The sequence below is a fragment of the Sciurus carolinensis genome, chromosome 3 (genome assembly GCF_902686445.1).
Source record: "Sciurus carolinensis chromosome 3, mSciCar1.2, whole genome shotgun sequence".
NCBI classification, from domain to species: Eukaryota; Metazoa; Chordata; class Mammalia; order Rodentia; family Sciuridae; genus Sciurus; species Sciurus carolinensis.
In genome coordinates, this window is record NC_062215.1 from 126,975,747 (window position 1) to 126,998,003 (window position 22,257).

The 22,257-nt window shown below is 37.1% G+C and overlaps 1 protein-coding gene across 10 annotated transcripts in view; it reads left to right on the forward strand.

The window, feature by feature from the left end:
• Window positions 1–22,257, forward strand: part of Osbpl6 (oxysterol binding protein like 6) — a 198,244-nt gene that overhangs the window by 73,343 nt on the left and 102,644 nt on the right. For all 10 annotated transcript variants that reach the window (XM_047545029.1, XM_047545030.1, XM_047545035.1 and 7 more), the window contains exon 2: window positions 7,086–7,281. The gene's annotated coding sequence lies outside the window, so the exon portion shown is untranslated. The remainder of the gene's footprint in view (window positions 1–7,085; window positions 7,282–22,257) is intronic.

Here is a 22,257-nt window from a genome sequence, read left to right on the forward strand (position 1 = left end):
TTATGCACATTGAGGAGGAAAGAATGTTGAAACCACCCCAAGTGGCCCTGGATGGGCTCTCTTGTGGACAGGGGTCAGCAAACTACAGTTCATCCACATTTTGTAAATAAAGTTTTACTGTAATCCAGCCATTGTTCTTCATTTGCACATTATCTCTGTCTGTTTTCTTGTTATAATAGTGGAGTTGAATAGTTGCATCAAATAGTAGACTATGTGGCCCACACAACCTGAAATATTTGCTGATTTGAATCTTTACACAAAAAGGTTACTAACGTGTTCCAGAGTATACTACTTTTTGAAGATTAGGATATATCCTGAGCATGTTTACAGTGCTTTAGAATTAATGAAATCCTTAGGATTTCATAAATTTCATTTAGCTGAAAAATAAAACTGTGACCTGTTTCTATAATACTTATGTTTGGATATAAAACAGAAGTTGTAGATTCCTTTAAGTAATCCATCATCAGAACCTTTACCTGTGTGATCAGTCATGTGAATTTCTGTCAAGATTAACAAAATGATTCAATTCTAGTGAAAAAACAATCTTTGAATGTTTAATAGTGCCTACTCCTTTATGCTTAGCCTTTGAGATTTGGAGAAATAAAACACTTTCCCATCATCACAGAAATACACATCAATTTGAACTAAGTTAGATGCAAACAAAAAAATCTGGAAAATTGTCTAGAGTGTAGAAATGTAACAGACTGAGAAACTTATATTTTGTGTTGAGTAAATGATACCAAGTTTATGAGCATGGTGACTATCCTCAGGTTCTACATCTGTGGATTCAACCAGCAAAGCATCAGAAAACTTTGTACTGAACCTATACAGACCTTTTTCTCATCTTTGTTCCCTAAACAATATAGCAAAACAACTATTTATATGGCATTTGCATTTTACTAGGTATTATAAGTCATCTAGAGATGATTTAAAAGATATAGGAAGATATGCATAGGTTATATACAAATACTACACCATTTTTTCGGAGATTTGAGCATCTTCGGATTTAGGTATCTGTAGGTATCCTGGAACCAATTCCCAGCAGATACCCAGGGATCACTATATCTTAATTTACCTGGATCATGTTTCAGAAAAAATGAGTGTATCCTATTTTCCACTGACTGTTTTGATAAGACAAAATATCCATGAACCCATATAGATTCAATCATCTCTCAAATTCTTTGCTTTCCCTCTGCTAATGTCCACTCTTCCAGGTAGCTCTGGGCTGCTAATTGATCTCCCAAGGCTCTCTCTTGCCTCTTCCTCCAGGGTGTTCTGCCACTGGATCTGTGTCCCTGAAGCATGACTGTGTGACTCACCATTTTGGACTTCGCTCCTGTTCTTTACAGCTCACATTTAAGACTTTCCACAGTGTTCCACCCTCCCCCACTCCGCTCTTCTTTCTCTCCCTTAAACTCTAAGTACTGGGCCTACAGACTACACTTTCCCATTTCTTGATTTTCTTACACCTTTCTCGCTGTTTGAAATACTCTTTTTTTTGGGGGGGTGGGTAGGTACCCGGAATTGAACTCGGGGGTACTCAACCACTGAGCCACATCCCTAGCCCTATATTGTATGTTTATTTAGAGACAGAGTCTCACTCACTGAGTTGCTTAGTACCTCCTTTTGCTGAGGCTGGCTTTGAACTCACAATCCTGTCTCAGTCTCCCGAGCTGCTGGGATTACAGGCATGCATCACCACTTCCAGCAAATGTTCTTTATTCATCCCTGATTGACCATTTCTGCCTGACTTTACTCATCTTTCCAATGCTTCCTCTTTTGAGCAACTTCCTCTAATCTACTTCCCTTCCAGCCCACATATTCCAAGCTAGAATTCTTATTTCCATGCCATGAATATCTGAAACACACTTTCTGCTTTTATAACTTAAAATAACTTAAAAGGATTATTCACATGTCTCTTCCTTTTATCTCTGACTGAACTCTCAGTGGGCTAAGGGAGGGGACTTTGCTTTTGTTGATTGATTGTTATGTTTATAGATCCTCTTTAGTCTCTGGTTTTGATGATATGATAACTATACAATTGACTTACTAATGAGTGGTCAATGATCAGTATTTAATGACAGATATGAAAACTCAGATGTGTACATATGGCAGATATGTTATTTCAGCTCTTGAATTTTAACTTCTGTGAAATACAGTAGCACTAATGAGATCAGATACATTTCAAAAAATTCACAGCAGTTTTTAGGTAATATGACCGAGGTTTGTATTTTTCATCTTCAAAAGGTTACCCTAGCACAACTTGTTTTCATAAAATTTATTGGGTGACAACACTAAAATATATTTTCTAGGGAAAATATATACAGTGTGGAAACTCTTAGTGTGAGAAAACCTATCACAGGTATGAAGAGAAAAAACATGCTTCTTGTCATAACACTGCTGCTGGTGAAGAATAGCAATACAATGATCTTTTCACCAATTTAAAGGTGGTGACAGTAGACAAAGTCAATAAGACAGCCAAGAAAGGTCCTGTACTGTATCTTGGGCTTCAGTTTTCTGGAAAAGCAATGTAGGACATCTAACCCTAAATTCAGATCAGTTTCTCTATGAAAATGATGTGAGCATTGAAATAAAGCCATGGGCCACATATTTTTAGGAAAGAGTCAGAAACACCTCACCTCTTATTTTTTGTTGTGAAATGGACTTTGCTATATAAATTCCTGACTTTGTATAAATACTCTTCTGGCTATTCTGGCTGTCTTTACTATTTTAAGACACTTTATTATTTTACAGAGTGATGGAGCTTGCTTTATCCTGTTTTGCATTGCAGTCATTTACTTAGTAGCTCCTCAGCGCAGTCTAGTCTTTGATAGAACATATCAAGGCCTCTGAGAAATTGAGTAAGAAGTGAGAGGAGTGTGTGTGGAGAATGCACTAGACAAGAACATGGTGTCTACTGAGCAAAATTCAGGTTGTGGGAGGATTAGTCACAGGGCTTAGAGGAAGCATTCTGTTGCAAAGATAATGGATCATTTGCTTCCTGACTGAGCCATTCAGAAGGAACCATGCCAGATAACCAAACTCTGCTGAATGAGAGTTTCCAGAGACTCCTACGGGAGGATTGGTTGGTGTAGGAGGATTTGTTCGAATCAACCTTTCCAACCTTTACAACTTTTGATTTATTTATGTCTAAGGAGGAGTATGTTGGAAGCCTTTTTGCTCTGTAGAGGGTATCCTTAAATTAGAATATGATTCTTTTTACCAGTGTGTGTTGATAATGCTATTAAAAAACAGAGAGAAGGAAAGAATCGATGTTGGTTATATTTTTTAAAAGAAACAACCTCTTCATTTCTCTAAGTGCTTTTCTTAACCAGGGCTTTAAGAATTAATCTTCCACGTGTGTTGTCACGAGGAGCAATCAGGCTCCAATTTTATAAGCTTATCACCTTTGGACTTCTGCCCTGAATGCAGTTTGTGTTCAGAGTAAAAGAAGATCACGTGTTGTTTCTTAATTTACATAAGATTGAATTGCCACTTGGCAAACTCCCTGGTTTTAATAAAAATTAATATATTAGTCACCTGGAAATTTGGAATGTAAATTGTGACTATATAAACCTGTCTAATCAATTTTTTGAAGCTGAATTAAGATATATTCCTATTTCTGATTTAAATGACCATCAGAGGTATTGGTTACAGTTGAACCACTAATAATAGTGTGGTAGTAATTTTTAACCCAGAGTACTCAGTCCCCTGGGCGGTTATAGAGGGCTCTGCACTTCATGTTGGTGGTTGTCTTGTGTGTACAGTACGTCCACATGAATATTAATCAGTTCAGAACAAGCCCAAACTCCTTGACACAACATACACAGTGTGACAGTATTCACTTTTGTGCTCTTAACAACAAAACAGATGATAACAGATTAGTTTCTTACAGAGCACATATAAATTAAATTTTCATATTTTAACTCTCACACGTACCGTGTGTGTAGGGATCTAAGTTCTGGTCCCTGTTTTGCAGTGTGTACACATCCTGTAGGGGAGATACGAGGCATAAGCACATAAGTAGAGCTCACCAAAAGTTCAAGGTACAGTAAGCAGGTGCTTTCCTAGTTGAGAAGGAGTCAGGAACTGTGGTTTTGAGCTGGATTCTGAAGGATGTATTGAAAAGACCATGGGGGAAGAAAAGAAGGAAGTGGGAAAGTGCCCCCTGAACTGGGGTCTGAAGACACCCTGTATGTGAGATGTGCCTTCTCCCTCCCCTCTGGGGAGATGAAGGGAAGGAGAGGGATCCTTAAGCTTACCCCATGATCCTCTAGTCTCTAGTCTCCTTCCCGCTTTGCCTTTCCACTTGCCATTTTTCAGATGGTGAAGAAACTGTAGTGAATGGACAGTTGGAGAAGACTGGGGGCAGGAGTGGGCAAAAGGACAGGGACTCTAACCATACTTCTCCTCTTCCTTTTTCAGTGTCCTCATCTTTTCCAGAGCTTGGCAGAGTCCATCATAGGAAAGAGCAAGGAAAAAAGTGGTTAGGGCAATTTCTATAGCTGACCATTTGTGTTCCATCTGTCTATAAATGCTTGAGATTAATGAGCATAGATTGAGTTATGTGTGCAGAAAATAAAAAGATATAATTCCAAGCATACAAAAATAACCTTGATGGGCCCTAACCTTACTTATTCTATGTCATCATCATAATCAACAAATTTTATTTAGATCTATAAGATATATGGAAATGTATTATAACATATTAGAATTTAAAAAAAACATTTAAAAGATGGAGAAGGATTTAGAAGGAATACTTTTTTGCAGGAAGGTGGTACTTGAAGCACTCAGCATAGGATGCTGACTGGACATCTTTTGCTGTTTGAGTAAATCATAATGGTTCAGAAGTAGGGAGACGGGTAGTATTTCCGTGTGCATTTTTATTCTTTCTCCATAAGTAAAAAGAAAGGAAAAGTAAAATAGAGTAAAAGAATAGGCTTAGAAAAAACCAAACTTGGGGAATAACTTTTAAAGCTATCTTGTGAATAAATGGACATTTCAGAGAGGTTTGTGGCTTGAAGGAGAAAACAGGTATCATATCACAGAATCAGAGTAACTAGTATAACTTCTACTGTGGATTACTTGTCAGGTTTATCTTTATTTTTCCCTAGAGTGAACATATTTATTTTCCCATAACATAGCGTTTCTTTGCTTTCTGAGAAATTACGTCAAGTTGACAACTGTATTCTTTTGATAGTATAGTTAGTTGTCTCTGCTAGGTGATTGCTGTAGAAGTTTGGCAACAGTTTTGCTCTTTTTTTAATTTAGTTTTTCAATTTGTTCTAATTAATTATGCATGACAGAATGCATTTATGCATTTTGATAAATCATACATAAATGGAGTATAATTTCTCATTTTTCTGACTGTACATATTGTAGGATCACATCAGTCATGCAGTCATATATATATGTACATGAGGTAATGTCTGTTTCACTCTACTACCTTTTATCCCCATACCCTTTCCCTTCCCTTCACTCCCCTCTACATAATCTAAAGTAACTCTATTCTTCCTTAGTGCCCCACCCCTCATTGTGAATTAGCATCCACATATCAGAGAAAACATTCAGCCTTTGGTGTTTTGACTTATTTCGCTTAGCATGATATTCTCCAACTCCATCCATTTACCAGAAAATGCCATAATTTCATTCTTTAAAACTGAGTAATATTCCATTGTATATACAAATCACATTTTCTTTATCCATTCATCTGTTGTAGGACACCTAGGTTGGTTGCAAAGTTTAGCTATTATTTTGAGTTGACCTGCTGCTATAAACATTGATGTGGCTACATCACTATAGTATGCTTATTTTAAATCCTTTGAGTATAAACCAAGGAGTTGGATAGGTGAGTCAAATGGTGTTTCCATTCCAGATTTTCTGAGGAATCTGCATACTGCTTTCCATAATGTTCTTCTCGGAAAAAACAAACAAACAAACAAACAAAAAACCCTACAATCAATATTGTGAAGAGAGGGGCTGGAATTGTGGCTCACAGTGGTAGAGCACTTGCCTGGCATGTGCAAGGCCCTGGGTTCGATCCTCAGCACCACATATAAATAAATAAATAAAATAAAAGATTACGGACAACTAAAAAATATTTTTAAAAAATAATAATGTGAAGAGAGAGCCTACAATTTGGGAGAAAATCATTACCACATGCACCTCAGATAAAGCATTAATCTCTAGGATATTTAAAAAACTCAAAAACTTAACACCAAAAAAAAAAATAACCAATCAATAAATAGGCTAAGGAACTGAACAGGAACGTCACAGAAGAAGCTATATAATCAATCAACAAATATATGAAAAAATGTTCAACATCTCTAGCAATTAGAGAAATGCAAATCAAAACTACTCTAAGATTTCATTTCACTCCAATCAGAATGGCAATTATGAAGAATACAAGCTACAATAAATGTTGGCAAGGATGTGGGGGAAAAGTACACTTGTACATTGCTGGTGGGAATGCAAATTGGTGCAACAATTTTGCTCTTAAAAGTTAAGTTGGCAACTATTAATGGGTCTTGATCAGAGCAGTAGTTTCTGCACATTTATATACATGTGATGAGAGCACTTCATATTTATTTTCAAAAAAAACCCTGTCTGATATTTACATTTGATTGAAGGACAAAATTTGGTTCCAGAAAATATACTTTGTCCTCTCTTAGAAAATATTGGTTGTTTCATGGGGCTGTGGTTGTGGCTCAATGGTAGAGTGCTTGCCTTGCATGTGTGAGGCACTGGGTTCAATCCTCAGCACCACATAAAAATAAATAAAATGAAGGTCCATCTACCACCAAAAATTTTTTAAAAAAAAAGAAAATATTTTTTTGTCTCATATTGGAAGTTTTCTTACTCCAAACTCTGGGTACATTGTTACTATGAATGTTACTGATGTAGGTCTGTGAGATTATGTTAAGACTGAGCCAAGGAAATAAAAAGTGGAGACACTTTCCAGTATGCACTTTCTCTCTGAAAGCTATATCGAGAGGAATTTTCTGAATGGCTATAGGCAGTCTTTCTGAAAGGCTTGTGAGAATTCTGCAGAGATATACTGTATGACTGTAATCTCTCTTTTTCAGGTTCTGCCCCTTGCTGGGAAAACAGCAAAAGAAGGAAATTAAGGCTCCACCCTGTAATTTACCCAGATATCAAGGCCGACAGACTGTGTCCGAGACGAAAAGCCACAGGCATCTGAGGATAAAGCACTGCAAAACAGCATTGACCGTGAAACCAACTACAGCCAACCTACCTAGAAGACCGACTCCAAGGTACAAGGTGAGTTGGCAGAACTTCAAACTCCTTTCAAAAGGAGGGTGAGATTAGGCAGTGCTTAATAATAGTAAAAGTTGAGTGAGACATCACCAGTCACAGGAAGCTCTGCCTTTACATCTTCTATTTGTGTGTTAGATCCTGAAATGTGTTATAATTCTGGTTATGTTTAGTCACCTCAGTAAAAAGTTTTCTGTTAAGAATAGAAAGTAAAAAAACATGCAAAAATATTTGTTAACATTTTTGTATTTCCTATCTGCAGTCTAGAATCATGAAAAAATAAGACCCTACCTTTCCCTTCTTGAATAATGGGAGTTTGGAGACTTAAACTCCAAACAAATCCACATACGCATACATATTTACATTTTTAAATGCATCCAATTTTTATAATTTTTTAGAGTAAACAGATAATCTATTGTGTTCTCTACCCATATGACTAAAATGACTGGTAAAGTAATTGGAGTACTTACTGTGGTCTTCTTGTCATTTTTCATATTTGCACTTAATATTTTCTGAGCCATTTCATATGTGCCATTTGACATCTTAGGCCCAGTGATTTTTGGTCCTCATAATGTAGAATCAGCCCTTCCACTTACCCAGAACTTTGTTTCGGTCAGTGATCCCTAAGATAGAAGATTATAGAATTAGTAAGTTGGTTTGCAGTTTGCTAGTCTTTAGCATTCCTTAAATATTTACCTACTAAATCTGTAAACTAATCTTACAGATTTATGGTGCCTGCCTGGCAACTACACATAGGCTTTTGAGTTTAAGAACCCTGCCGGTTCTTTTTCTTCCATTATATGAAGTCACTTCCATGTACCTTAACCTAGTACTTTGGTATCTTCATACTCTGCCACTATTTTAGCATTTATTATTTTATATGTAATGTGTAAGCTTTGAAAATAGTAGCTTTTTGGGGTAAACTGATAATTGTAGGCTTGCTTAGGAAAAAAGGAAGACATTTCCAAAGTAAGATGGTCATTGGTCTTAGTTAGGAGTTCTGATTGGCATAATGATGTAGTCCAAAATTTTTTCCCAGATGTTGAGGTTGTCATCTGAGTCTGAAATTTCATGACCTATGGGCTCTGTTGCCTGATCTGACTGTTTTGGTCCCAGGGAGGAGAACTGATTCATTAAATTAAATTCTTTTTTGAATGACACCTGTAGGATTTAGAGTTCATTTTCCAGCCCCTCATTTTGGACACCAGAGTGATTCAGTAAGAAATCTGCTATACCTTTTACATGGGCAGAACTTTTGGCATTGAGAAATATTGCCACCAGAATCAGACAGGCCTTCAAACCCAGTGAGTTATAGTTAATCACGAGACTTCTTTTATTATATCTTGTTGTGAAGGGAAATTCATTCAGTCATGTTCCTGTTAATTTTATATTGAACCAAAGTTTAATATGGTTATGAAGTACTTTAACCCTGGAAGCACTTCAGATCATAGAGTCTTTGTGGACATAGCACTTTTCTGTCTGCATTAGCCAAACTCAAATAAAGGAAACTGATATACTCCCAAAAGAGTGGTTCCTTTTTTAACAAAATTATTTTAATAAAATGTAAGGTTTACAGAAGATTCCCACCAGTAGTTGCCTGTTTCTTAAATTTTAAGAGATTTTAAGTCTCAGGGTGAAGCAAACAAAGAAGGCTATCTGGCTTGGAATTTTCTTTGGGGGAGCTGCTTAGTGTGCTGCTGCCTGCTTACTTTACTCTATCTCATAGAATCTTAGGTCAGACCACATGTAAAAATGAAGTGTGCATGAGTCCTTTTGACTATCAAGTTTAAGTTTGTGGAAATAAAGAACTTGGAAATTTGCTTCCACACATTTGCTTAAGAGTGACTAGGCTAGGTGAGAAAGAAATCAGTCTTTTTTTTTTTTTTTATTTTAGAAGGCAAACTCAGGTGATTGACATCTCATTTTCTTAATGAAGTTTGTTGTTATTTTGTCACAGGAATTAGGGTTTATATGCATGTATACTCAGATGCTTTCAAGCTGGGCATCATGGTGAGGCAGATAGATGTAGAAGGGGCAAGATGGTGTGAATAAGGAGATGCAGGGCAGGGCCAGAACAACGGAGCATGGATAAGGACTTCTGATGAAGTCAACTTCCTGGTTTATGAAAATGCTCATGGACACAAGCTGGGCACCCAATCAGACAGACACTTCTGTACTCATACTCCTAAACCTGGGACCCAATAGAAAACTAAAGCAGATGTGTGGACAGAGGGGAGGAGATAAGAAAAGGAGGAAATTTCAGAGACCAAAGAACAGGCCAAAACTCCCCCACCTGATTCCCAGTTCTGAGACCCCTTCTCTTCAGAGAAGTCTATCTCTGTATCTCTGTCGCTTTTGCAATAAACCTACTTCTTGCTTGCTATCTCTGTGTCCTGTTCTTTAGTTCTTTGCTGAACAGAGACAACAAACCCAGCACTTCTAGATGGTTAACAGTGGAACTTGCCTGTAATCCAGTGACTGGAGAGGCTGAGGCAAGTGTGTCAAAAGTTCAGGCCTGCCTCAGCAACTTAACAAGACCCTGCCTCAAAATAAAACATAAAAAAGTACTGGAGATGTAGCTAAGTGGTAGAGCACACCTGGTTTTAATACCCACTACCACCAAAAAAGAAAACAAGTGCTTTCAGAAAATCCTTTCATCTCCCATTCTGGAGTTCTTGTTAACAACTCCACATTCCATTTCACTTAATTCCCTAAGCAAATGATAACCAGGACTGAAAAAATGGGAAATATGTAGGGAGGGCTTAGGAGACATTATTTACAGTATAAAAAAGGTTAAATGTAGCTTTAAAAAAAGGTTAACTCGGTAAATCACCTAACAGTCAGCAAATATAACAGGGCTAGACAAAAAATGGAGAAGGGGAAACATACCAAACCCAGGTAAGAAAGCTGCCTTTGTCTGTTTCAAGAGTCTTGAAATCGGGCAAGAGGAGTCAGTGTGGATAAGGAATGATGGGGAGGGGAGATGGGGGTTAGTTCAAAAGGAAATGGAATGCTAATACCTCCAGAACACTTCCCCCTCCTCCTCACCACCTGCCAAGATCACCTGGCTCCAGGGAATTGTGGCTCCCAACAAGGAGTTTTTAAGAGCACTCCTTCCTGTCTTCGTGGGCAGATATGGAAAAATAGAGAAAGGTACCCCCTAGATGGCACTATTCTTCCCTTTTGGTCACACAGGCAGGATAGGAGGAGGGGACACGGGTACATGATACGAAAGGAAATCTGAAATCTGTAGAAGGAGCAGGACACCTCCACTCCTTGGGGCACCAGTTCTGGACCCCCTCCTCTTGGGAGGACTCTCTTTCTCTCACTCTGTTCTATCCTTTAAATAAACTGCTAGCTGTTGCCTCAGGCATTTCTCGGGATGCAGTCTTTCAGTCTTCAACACCGGGGAACAGGACCCAATCCTGATTTTCAAGGTTGGTTTCAGTGAGACCTTAGGTAGTGAAGTGGAGGTGCTAACAGCATTTTACTGCCCTCTTTCTTCCCATCTTTGGCTTTTCCTCTGGTAGAAGGGGGACGCTTCTGCTCAAGAGGTGTCTCATTCTAAAGAGCTAAGGGGACCAAGAGGGAAGCAGCAGGCCATGTATCCAGCAGGCCATGTATCCAGCGCTTCTGTACAGGGAAGAGGAGTGAGGAGACTTCAATATTTCCCTGTAGCCCAGCTGAAAGTGTGGGAGCAAGGGAGGAGGCAAGCGTGTTTGCGCAGCGTGAAGGCTTAGGCCAGCTCTGTTGGCATCCTCAATCTGGTAGGTGAAGTTTTAGAAAAATAAGTTAATCAAACATCTGAGATTTATGCCAGCTTTGAAAAGTAAATTGTACATTAAATACACATCCAGTAAAAGTGGAACTGTAGAAGTGATTAAGTGGAAAACAAAAAAGTAGTACACTGTTAACTCAAGAGATCATAGTGTAAATAGTAAGAAAGAGGGAAGTTTTGATTTGTTTCTTGGAGGAGTTTTGGGGTTTCCTTCTTTATTTCTATTTTCAAAAAAAGTACCTTTAACTTGAAAAATTTTGATCTTATACAAAATTCCTATATCCCCAGCCAGGTACAGTGGCACATGCCTATAATCTCAGTGACTCGGGAGTCTGCAGCAGGAAGATCCCAAGTTCGAGGCTAGCCTCAGCAACTTAGCAAGACTCTAAACAATTTACTGAGACTCTGTTTCAAAATAGAAAGAATTAAAAGGACTGGGGATGTAGCTCAGTCATAAAGTACCCCCGGGCTCAATAACCAGTGCCTCCCCCACAGAAAGATTAATCCATCCCCTTCCCTTTTTATTCTGGTTACTGAAAGGGGACATCATGATGTGCCTACCCCTACATTCTTCAGTACACATCTCTTTAGTATATACGTTCTCCTACAAAATTATGTCATGTTATGCCTAAAAATATGAATGACAGTCCTTTAAATATCATCTACTACTCATTCCATGATCCTGGATTTTTCTCAAGGTTGCCTTTCTACAGTTGGTTTATGTAAGATCTAAAAAAAGACATGCATTTAATTTGCTTATTGAGTCTGCAAGTCTCTTATCTAGAATATTCCGCCTCTTCTTTGAAGTCATTCATTCGCTGAAGAAACTAAACTTCTTGGGCAATAGAATGTTTCCAGGTAGAATATTCACCATGCTATATTTGGCTGATGGTTGTTACCTTTTTTCTCTGTCCTCCAGATTTAGTAGGACTTGGAAGTTAGATCTTGAGACTTGATTGGATTCAGCTTTAACTTTTTTGGCAAGAGTTCTGCTTCCTTTGTGCTGTGTACTGCATGTGGTGTCTCCTCAGGAGGTACATATAGTCTCCCTGCCCTGCTGTTTGTGATGCTGTAGTTAAACAGCAACTTCAGGGAGTAACATCCTGATCCCTCTAGTGTGAAGTTAACCGATCAGGTTTTTTTTCACCTAATGATTTTGTACATTGATAATTAATAAGTGTTACCTGAATATATTATTTCATTTGGAATTATAAAAGTGGTGATTTCCTCCCACACCCCATTTTAGCATTTCTTCTATGTTTATTAGCTGGGATTTTTTTATAAAGAGCTTCCTCACCAGTTAGCATTTGGTTACCCTGAAATATAGTTCAAACAGGAAAGGCAGAGTAAGGGCTTAATATTTCCCTCATAATTGACAATTTCAGAATTGGTACATCAGTTTCTTCAAAAGGGAATAAATGATGTTTCTTTGATTTTGTTTTTGTTTTTTTTAAAGAAGTGAGTTCTCGTTTCTCATGATTCATTGTAGATTTATGGATTTTTAATATTTTCTAAATTTAATTAATTGCAGTGTTTGGAGTTTCTTTTGGTTTTTCTTTTGATATGCAGATAAAATCTTTGTTCTCTGGAAATCCCTTCAGTTGACTTCTGTGTATACATATCGAAAAGGGAACTATCATGTGAATCACAGTGAACTTTGACATACTGAGCTCACTAGTATATCCTGTACCAGAACACAAAACAGAGGGTTCCACAGTATCATTGTTCTGTTAAGTTTCTTTGGGACCCTGCTTTTTCATACAGTAGGTTGCCTCAAGCTGCTCTTAGCATTTCATACTCGCTGTTCCAAGAAGTCCTTTTAGTAGGAAATAAAATTTAGAAACCACAGCTGGGCATTAGGGGTGCTTGTCCCCATGGGTTGTCAGTGTTTCCAGGGAGTAGAATAAGAAATACATTTATTTATTTATTTATTTATTTATTCACTCATTCATTCATTCATTCATTCACTCGTTTATTTATTTTGCTGTGCTGGGGATTGAACCCAGGGCTTGGTACTTGGTAGAGGCAAGCACTCTACCAACTGAGCTGTATCCCCAGTCTGAGATGCATACATTTAAAGAGGAAAAAAATTCATATGACTTCATATGAATTTTCCTGTTAACTTTATGGAGTTTTAATATTTGATTTTATATTTGTGTCTCTATTCTCTCGCACTGAAATCTTGCTTCAAAATAACATTGTAGCCAGGTATGACTTCTGTGCCGGGGAGGCAGGCCCAGAGAGCCAGGCCCAGCCCAGCTGGGCCCCGGCCTGCAGTCTAGTACTGGTGCTGCGGTTGACCATCTGTCAACACATGGAGGCATTTCTGCCCAGTAGCAGAGATTACATCGCAGCTGGAGGCCACCATCCCTAGAGGGGCAGCATCCTTTTTGGGTCACTGCATTATCAAGTTCCTCTGAGACATCAGGCTACTGAAGACTAGGAGGTGAGTTATTGGAAAACTGCAGAGACACTATAAGTCTATAGTAAGGAAACTGTATTACCTCAGATTTGCACTCCTAGAGGGGAAAATACATGAGCAATATGAGAAAACAAGGGAAGAAAGTGTCCCAAACAAACCTAGATGCTACATCAATAAAACCCAATGACAGCACGGCAGAAGAAATGTCTGAAAAGGAGATCAGAATGTACATAATTAAAATAATCAGAGAAGCAAACAATGAGATAAGAGAGCAAATGCAGGCTTTGGATGATTGCACCAATCAACAGTTAAAAGAGCAAATGTAAGAAGCAAAGGATCATTTCAATAAAGAGATAGAGATTCTGAAAAAAAAAAGACAAACAGAAATTCTTGAAATGAAGGAAACAATAAACCAAATTAAAAACTCCATAGAAGGCATAACCAATAGGATAGAACACCTGGAAGACAGAATCTCAGACATTGAAGACAAAATATTTAAGCTTGAGAACAAAGTTGACCAAACAGAGAAGATGGTAAGAAATCATGAACGGAATCTCCAAGAACTATGGGATATCATGAAAAGACCAAATTTAAGAATTATTGGAATTGAGGAAGGCACAGAGAAGCAAACCAAAGGAATGAACAATCTATTCAATGATATAATATCAGAAAATTTCCCAAGTCTGAAGAATGCAATGGAAAATCAAATACAAGAGGCTTATAGAACACCAAATGTACAAAATTACAACAGACCCACACCAAGGCACATTATAATGAAAATACCTAACATATAAAATAAAGATAGAATTTTAAAGGCTGGGAGAGAAAAAAAAATCAAATTACACTCAGGGGGAAACCAATACAGATATCAGCAGATTTTTCAACCAGACTCTAAATGCTAGAAGGGCATGGAACAGCATTTTTCAAGCTCTGAAAGAAAATGGATGCCAACCAAGAATCTTATACCCAGCAAAACTTACCTTCAGATTTCATGACAAAATAAAATCCTTCCATGATAAACAAAAGCTAAAAGAATTTACAAATAGAAAGCCAGCACTACAGAACATTCTCAGCAAAACATTTCATGAGGAATAAATGAAAAACAATGTTGTAAATCAGCAACGGGAAGATCTACCCTAAAGGAATAGCCAAATAAAGGAGTAACCAAGTCATGTTAAAAATCAAAAATAAGCCAAAATGACCAGGAATGCAAATCATATCTTAATAATAACCGTGAACGCTAATGGCCTGAACTTATCAAGCAAAAGACATAGACTGACAGATTGGATTAAAAAGAAAGACCCAGCAATATGCTGTCTTCAAGAGACTCATCTCACAGGAAAAGATACCCACAGACTAAAGGTGAAAGGATGGGAAAAAAAACATACCATGCACATGGACTTAGTAAAAAAGCGGGGGTATCCATCCTCATATCAGATAAAGCAGACTTCAAGTCAAAATTAGTTAGAAGGGATAAAGAAGGACGTTTCATACTGCTTAAGGGAAGCATAAATCTGCAAGACATAACAATCATAGATATCTGTGCCCCAAACAATGGCTCATCCATGTACGTCAAACAAATCCTTCTCACGTTCAGGAACCAAATAGACCACAACACAATAATACTAGGTGACTTTAACATACCTCTTTCCCCACTGGACAGATCTTCCAAACAAAAATTGAACAAAGAAACCATAGATCTCAATAACACAATTGATAATTTAGACTTAACAAATATATTTAGAATATTCCATCCATCAATGAGCGAATACACTTTCTTTTCAGCAGCACATGGATCCTTCTCTAAAATATACCATATGTTATACCACAAAGTTACTCTTAGCAAATACAAAAAGATAGAGATACTACCTTGTATTCTAGCAGATCATAATTGAATGAAATTAGAAATTAATGACAAAATAAAAAACAGAAACTACTCCAACACCTCGAGATTAAATAATACACTATTGAATTATGCATGGATAAAAGAAGACATCAGGGAGGAAATAAAAAAATTATTAGAGGTAAACAAGAACAAAGACACATCATATCAAAATCTCTGGGACACTATGAAAGCAGTACTAAGAGGAAAATTCATTCAATGGAGAACATTCAATAAAAGAAGAAAAAGTCAACAAATAAACAACCTAACATTACAGCTCAAAGTCCTAGAAAAAGAAGAATAGATCAACACCAAAAGTAGTAAAAGACAGGAAATAGTTAAAATCAGAGCTGAAATCAATGAAATTGAAACAAAATAAATAATCGAAAAAATTGACAAAATAAAAAGTTGGTTCTTTGGAAAAATAAACAAAATTGATAAACCCTTAGCCACACTAACAAAGGAGAGAGTAAACTCAAATTACTAAAATTCAGGATGAAAAAGGAAATATCACTACAGACACTATTGAAATACAAAACATAAGTAGAAGCTATTTTAAAAATCTATACTCCAACAAAATAGAAAATCTTGAAGACATCAGCAGGTTTCTAGAGACATATGATCCACCCAAACTGAATCAGGAGGATATACATAATTTAAATAGATCAATTTCAAGCAATGAAATAGAAGTCATCAAAACAAAGAAAAGTCTGGGGCCAGATGGATTCTCAGTCGAGTTCTACAAGACCTTCAAAGAACTCATTCCAATACTCCTCAAAGGACTCCATGAAATTGAAGAGGAGGGAACCCCCCCAAACTCATTCTATGAAGTCAATATCACCCTGATACCAAAACCAGACAGAGATACATCGAAGAAAGAAAATTTCAGACCAGTATCCTTAATGAACATAGATGCAAAATTTCTCAACAAAATTTTAGCAAATCGCATACAAAAATATATTAAAAAGATAGTGCACCACGATCAAGTGGGTTTCATCCCAGGGATGCAAGGTTGGTTCAACATCTGGAAATCAATAAATGTAATTCACCATATCAACAGACTTAAAGTCAAGAATCACATGATTATTTCGATAGATGCAGAAAAAGCATTTGATAAAATACAGCATCCCTTCATGCTCAAAACACTAGAAAAATTAGGGATAGTGGGAACATTCCTTAACATTGTAAAAGCCATCTATGCTAAGCCCATGGCCAATATCATTCTAAGTGGTGAAAAACTAAAAGCATTCCCCTAAAAACTGGAACAAGGCAGGGATGCCCTCTTTCACCACTTCTATTCAACATTGTCCTTGAGACTCTAACCAGAGCAATTAGACAGACCAAAGAAATTAAAGGGATACGAATAGGAAAAGAAGAACTCAAACTATCCCTGTTTGCTGATGACATGGTTATATATTGAGAGGAACCAGGAAATTCCACCAGAAAACTTTTAGAACTTATAAGTGAATTCAGTAAAGTAGCAGGATATAAGATCAGTGCTCATAAATCTAATGCATTTTTATACATAAGTGATGGATCTTCAGAAAGAGAACTTAGGAAAGCTACCCCATTCACAATAGCCTTGAAAAAAGTAAAATACTTGGGAATCAATCTCACAAAAGAGGTGAAAGACCTCTACCTCGAGAACTACAGAACACTAAAGAAAGAAATTAAAGAAAACCTTAGAAGATGGAAAGATCTCCCATGTTCTTAGATAGGCAGAATTAATATAGTCAAAATGGCCATACTACCAAAAGCGCTATACAAATTCAATGCAATTTCAATTAAAATCCCAATGACGTTCCTCATAGAAACAGAGCAAGGAATCATGAAATTGATTTGGAAGAATAAGAGACCCAGAATAGCCAAAGCAATCCTTAGCAGGAAGAGTGAAGCAGTGGGTATCACAATACCAGAACTTCAACTATACTACAAAGCTATAGTAACAAAAAAGGGCATGGTATTGGCATCAAAATAGACAGTTAGATCAATGGTACAGAATAGAGGACACAGAGACAAACCCACATAAATACAGTTTTCTCATACTTGATGAAGATGCCAAGAACACACAATGGAGAAAAGATAGCCTCTTCAACAAATGGTGCTGGGAAAACTGGAAATCCATACACAGCAAAATGAAACTAAACCCCTATCTCTCACCCTGCACAAAACTCAACTCAAAATGGATCAAGGACCTTGGAATCAGACCAGGGACCCTGCACCTTATAGAATAAATAAAGTAGGTCCAAATTTTCATCATGTCAGCTTAGGATCAGACTTCATTAACATGACTCCCAAAGCCCAAGAAATAAAAACAAGAACCAATGATTGGGATAGATTCAAACTAAAAAGCTTTCTCTCAGCAAAGGAAACTATCAGAAATGTGAAGAGAGAGCCTACAGAGTGGGAGAAAATTTTTGCCACACATACTTCAGATAGAGCACTAATCTCCAGAATCTATAAAGAACTCAAAAAACTCTACACCAAGAATACAAATAACCCAATCAACAAATGGGCTAAGGAAATGAGCAGACACTTCACAGAAGAAGATCTACAAGCAATCAACAGATTATGAAAAAATGTTCAACATCTCTAGTAATAAGAGAAATGCAAATCAAAACTACCCTAAGATTTCATCTCACCCCAATTAGAATGGACATTATCAAGAATACAAGCAACAATAGGTATTGGCGAGGATGTGGAGGAAAAGGTACACTCATACATTGGTGGTGGGGTTGCAAATTAGTGCAGCCACTCTGGAAAGCGGTGTGGAGTTTCCTTAGAAAACTTTGAATGGAACCACCATTTGACCTAGCTATCCCACTCCTTGGCTTATTCCCAAAGAACTTAAAATCAGCATACTACAGTGATACAGTCACATCAATGTTCATAGCAGCTCAATTCACAATAGCTAGATTGTGGAATCAACCTCTATGCCAACAGTTGATGAATGGGTAAAGAAACTGTGGTATATATACGCAATGGAATATTACTCAGCCATAAATAATAATAAAATTATGGCATTTGCAGGCAAATGGATGAAGTTGGAGAATATCATGCTAAGTGAGATAAGCCAATCCCAAAAAAACTGAAGGCCGAATGATATCTCTGATAAGTGGATGATGATACGTAACAAGGGGTGGGAGGGAGGCAAGAATGGAGGAAGGATGAATTGTATAAAGGAAATAGAGAGGTGGGGAGGGGTGGAGGGAAGGAAAAACAACAGAATGAGACAAACATCATTATCCTATGTACATGTATGATTATACAAATGGTATGATTCTACTTCATGTCCAACCAGAAAACATGTTATACCCCATTTATTTACAGTGAATCAAAATAAACTTAAAAAATAACATTGTAAAATAAAATTATTCATTTATTCTTTAAGTACATAAAATAGTTGCAAATTAATCTGAACCTTACAACTACTAATTATTTTATATTTTTATGTGGAGTTAACTACAAGAATTTTTTATCCCTTATTATTATCTTTTTTGGTCTTTTTAAAACTTGTGCATGAAGTCAGAAGATGAATTTTTCATTTATCTCCATTTTTAATATTAATGTTGATTTATTTCTCGGCTGTGAGATTCAGTCTAATAAATCTTAAATCTTTAGTTCTTCAGATAATTTGAGTTATTTGCACTCATTACATCATAAATAGGAACTGTTCCAGGAGTGATATTGGGATTATTGTGTTCTGAATGGTGGATCTGTTTGTGCCTCATTGAATGCATTTATTAGTGTCCACCCTTCAATGCATTGTAGATCCAGAAAGAAAAGGATTCATGATATAAATGAAGCAGAGAGCCTGAAGATGCCCTAGTGTAATTCTCTTACTTCTTTTCATTTGATAAATGGATATTTTATGGTGCTTATTCTGGAACAATTTTCCATACTTTTGGTTGATCAAGTGATCAAGTGTCTTGATTTCTGGTCATATTTTGTATTCTTTGTGGGAGAATATATGCGTTCACAGAAATACACAAACAGGTAGTCCTTCCTCATCCCTCCCTTCCTTCCTTTCAGTTATCCATCCATCCTTCCTTGCATATATCCATATATCCATCTATCCTTTCTTCCTTCCTTTTTCCTACAGCCAGATAATTCCTTGAATCTGGATCAGACATAGGCATTGGGAAGGAAGAAGGAGTACTGCACTATTTCTCTATATCCTTTCTTCTTTTTCTTTTTCTGGTACTGAGCATTGAATCCAGGGGTTATTTACCACTGGGCTACATCCCCAGCCCTTTTTATGTTTTCAGAAAGAATCTAAGTGTCTGCGACTGTTGTAGAACTTGGGATCCTCCTGCCTCAGGCTTCCAGGTCGCTAGGATTGCAGGTGTGCACCACAGTGCCTAGCTTCCCTTATAGATTTCTAAACTTTTAATCTGTCTTCTCACAGTGTCTTGGTCTCAAACCTCCATAGGGTTAGAGAGAGTCCAGTATTTATGAGTTTTTCTTTCAAACATGTTTTTACATACAGAAGAACAATTCATATTTTAATTAGTCTAACTTTGAGGATGATTTAATTCTTTATTTCATTGATCTTGTACATCAAATGAATTATGATAGAAAGTCTTGTTGCAGTGAATCCGTAGCACAGATCTTCTTTGAAAGGTTTAGCTTTCCAAGTAACAATTCTAAACATGGTTCCTATAAGAAGTGACTATAAAGATGGTGAACTCACGTGCAGTTCCCCTAAAATTCACCTGTGTGTGTCTGGTGGTAGACAAAAGTTTGAAATTTCAAAACTACCAGTCACCTAAATAGATGGGTCCTTTACCATGTATCGTACATCATCCCTGTTACATCTAAAGTGTTCACTTATTTATGTCATTCATTCATTCATTCATTTTTCCACCAAAGGCCATCAAGCATCTACTCAGTTCCACCAGGCACACTTCCAGGCCCTGGGGCTACAACTTGGAGAACAGGAAACCTGACAGTGAGGTTTCAGGGGTAAACAGTAAACCTTTATAAAATAATGTAACTGTTGAGGGAGACAAACGCTGCAAGGGAAACGAAAAGCATGTCGGATTAGAAAGTAATGGGATGTTGTATCCATTCTGAAGCGACACTTGAGACCTTAGGGGTCATTTGCTGACTAAATTTTCATGTTTAAAATACTCAGTAGGAAAGCACTGTAGAGTAGTTGGACAATAACCACAGATTTGGCACTTGAATTTATTTCCGAATGTCTTTCTGTTTTCAACTGGCACTATAAGTAAACTTTGAGCTTCAAATCTCATGCTTTGTCAGCTTCTGAAAACCTGGTAAAAGCTGGAGAACATCCTGGGCGGTGGGTAGGTGGGAACTCTCTGTAGTATCTGTGACATTTTCCTGCATATTTAAATTTACTCCAAAATAAAACATTTTACAGAAAAATTCTGGTGAAGAAAAGCCAAAAGACATACTAAATCCAGTATAGTGTTATTTAGATTCAAAAAGAGAGAGGAGCCACTACTACCCAGGAAGGGGCCGTTGGAGGGTGGTGGGTTCTGAGAACCCATTACTCAAACACACCCACTCTCCGCTTTTGTCCCTTGGCTCGTTTTTGGACTAGACAAATTCTGCCTTTTTAAAATGCTTCCCCTTTAACTACTTAAATTTCAGCAATCTAATGAAACTTACAAATAGAGTTAGTTTGGCTTTTTCCCTTTTTTGAAAATACCCAGCTCGTTTTTGACAAAGGTACAAAAGCAATTCAATGAAAGGAGGGGATAGCCTTTACAACTTGGCACTGGAGAAATTGAGCATCCGTAAGCAAAACAATGAACTTCAATCTAAACTTTCTATGAAATAAACTAAAAACAGTTTACAGATTTAAATGTAAAATTATAAAACTTTTAAGAAAATATCTTTTGGATCCAGGACTAGTCAACAGGTTCTTAGATTTTCTCCTCCTCTTGCTCCTCCTCTTTCTCCTTCTTTTCATCCTTTTGAGTACAGCTGTCTTCAGAAAAATAAAGAATTCAGCGATCACCATGTGTGCATACTGACCGCTGTCTTGTTAAAGCACACTTACTCAGAGTATTTGATTCACAACTGTGGACGAACTCAAGAACTTGCATTTCCAGTTAAGTTTCCGGGTGACATGCTGATCCCAGGATCACCTCTCAGAACCTCCATAGCAGGCATTTAGGCACTGGAATTTTCCAAGCATGGAGTTTGGGGGGAAAGCACCTTTTTTTATTCCAATTCAATATCAAGAGGCATTTTAAGTCCTCTGTAAATTCCCTCAGCTTCCACTTCTCACTGTGTGACAGGACTTCCCTTCTGGCCCAGATGTCCTCCCACCACTTTAATATCTGCTTTGCAGTTCCCAAATTCGATTGCTATTATCTTCCATTCTTTCTGCCTGCGTACATTTTTTCTTTAAAAAGCAAAAAACAAAAACATAGTCCTTTACTATTGTTTTCAGTAGAGTTTTAAAGTAAAATAGGTTCAATATTTAGCCTGTCAGCTTTACCCCAGTATTTTGAACTACGTCTTTCTTCATTCCCACAAAATGCCACAAGCTAAGTTGAGCACAGAGATATCTTTCTCATTTTGTATCTTTCCTGAGGCACAAGATCACATGCTACATTGAAAAACGAAGACTCAGGTCTTTTGAAGTTTTTTTTTGTTGTTGGTAAGTACCATAAAACTGTTGCTCTATCTGGGCCTCAAATATAGTTTTTCAAACTTTTAGGACCCCCATTCCTTCACTTTCGATCAATATCTCAAGTGTTTTTGAATAAATGTGACGTTTGATCATTCTCTTATTTTGTATTGATGTGTAGATCTTATTTTTAATATGGACATACCACAAAATCCATTTAACAATATAAACCTGTATATTAGTTTCTGAGTTTTTTTATTTTTATTTTTAAAAAGTTATATGTATCCCCCCTC